Below are 2060 nucleotides of genomic sequence, written 5' to 3'. Positions count from 1 at the left end.
ATTCTCATAGGAGTGCAAACCCTGTTGTGAACTGTGCATGAGAGGGATCTAGGTTGCATGCTCCTTATGAGAATCTAATACCTGATGATCTGTCACTGTCTCCCATCGCCCCCAGATAGGACGGTATAGTTGCAGGAAAACAAGTTCAGGGCTCCCACTGACTCTACTTTATGGTGAGTTGTGTAATTATTTCATTACATATTACAATGTAAAAATAATAGAAATAAAGTGCACAATAAGTTGTAATGTGTCTGAATCATCCTGAAACCATCCTCCCCCAGTCCCAGTCTGTGGAAAAATTGTCTTCCACAAAACCAGTCCCTGGTGCCAAAAAGTTGGGGACCACTGTTCTAGGGAATTTGACCAGGCTAAGAAAAGACATAATAATATAACGGGAATTTCCTCACAAAATATTCTAGTCAGATAACTCTAAGATGAAGACCATAGTCAATAGACTATATCCATGCATACATAACCTCCAATTCACTTTCTGGTACCCCATTGTTAAATATAAAGCAGAGAGTGAAAAATCAATAGACTTTTAAGGGAAAGTGTCTAATTTCAAAGACAAAGATTAAAACAAACTGAAATTTTAAAAACCAATTCAGAGGAAGCAAACATTAAGCAAAGGAAACTCTTTCAAAATAAATATTATTAACATTCTTTTAAAAATTATTTTCTTATCCATAGTGTTCAGTACAGCATCAACTTTCTTATGAAGAGATAAGAGTGTATATTACATTGATGAAAAAAAGATGCTTCACAGAAATAAACAGTTCCTATAAAAATTAAGATAGTGAAAATGAAAAATCCAATAAAAAGATTAGAAGATAAAGAAATCTTGCAAAAAGAAGCAAAAAGTCAAAGAAATAGAAAATCGAAGAAACAAAGATTAGAAAATTAGAGGATTAATCCAGAAGTCCCAATAACTGTACCATAAAAGTCCCAGAAAGTGAACAAAGAAATTGGAGAAGTCATCAAAAAGTTTCTAAATCAATTTTCCCAGAACTAAACAATATAACTTTGCATATTAAAAGAGCCCATCAAGTGCCAGCACCAACACACATCATGGTGAAATAACAGAACACCAGAGGAAATGAAAAGATCCTATATGCTTCCAGAAAGAAAAAAAAAATTCTTACAAAAGATCAAGAATTACACTGGAATCTTCAATATCCATAATGGAAGCTAGAATAAAGAAACTAAGCCCTCAGTTTAAAGGGAAAATGATTACCAGATTGGAATTTTAACAGCCGTGTCAACAGTGAAGACAGAAGATATTTTCAGATATGCAGTGTCTAAAACAATTTACCGTCTATGCACCCTTTCTCAGGAAGCTTCTTAAGGATTTCTGTAAGGAGGAGAAAGGCGCAGGATCCAGGAAACAGGGGATCCTTGTCTTAATCTGTCCAGATGACTATAACAAAGTATCAGACTGGGTGGTTTATAAATAACAGAAATTTATTTCTCACAGTTCTGGAAGCTGGGGAGTCCTAGATCAAAGTGCTAGCAGATTCAGTGTCTGGTGAGATCCTGCTTCCTGTGTCCTCACATGGTGGAAGGGTAAGGAAACTCTCTGAGGCCTTTTTATTTTTATTTTTTAAATTTTTTTTCCTGGGGTCTTTTCATAAGGGTGCTAATCCCATTCAAGAGGACTCTGCCCTCATGACCTAATCACCTCCCAAAGGCCCCACCAAATACTATCACACTGGGGATTAGGTTCCAATGTATGTATTTGGGGGAGACACATTTATTCTATAGCAATCCTATGTAAGAAAGAGAGGAAAGGAACCCTAGCATGGTGAAGGAAGACAGCAAGAGGACTCTTGTACAAAGATGGAGAGCAACCAGTCCAGATTAAAGTGGTTTAATAGGCTCTGGTGGCAACTTCCTCAACACAATGATACTAATAGATTATCAACTGTTTTTAAGTTACTAATAAAAGTTTTATGTAACTGAGAGAAGTCTAGGGTTGAATTAGTAATTAATACATTAAAAAAAAAAGCAGGCCAGGCACAGTGGCCCACGCCTGTAATCGCAGCATTTTGGAAGACCGAGGT

Source organism: Trachypithecus francoisi, unplaced genomic scaffold (assembly GCF_009764315.1).
Source record: "Trachypithecus francoisi isolate TF-2019V2 unplaced genomic scaffold, Tfra_2.0 Lachesis_group8, whole genome shotgun sequence".
NCBI classification, from domain to species: domain Eukaryota; kingdom Metazoa; phylum Chordata; class Mammalia; order Primates; family Cercopithecidae; genus Trachypithecus; species Trachypithecus francoisi.
Note: the sequence above shows the minus strand (reverse complement) of the source record.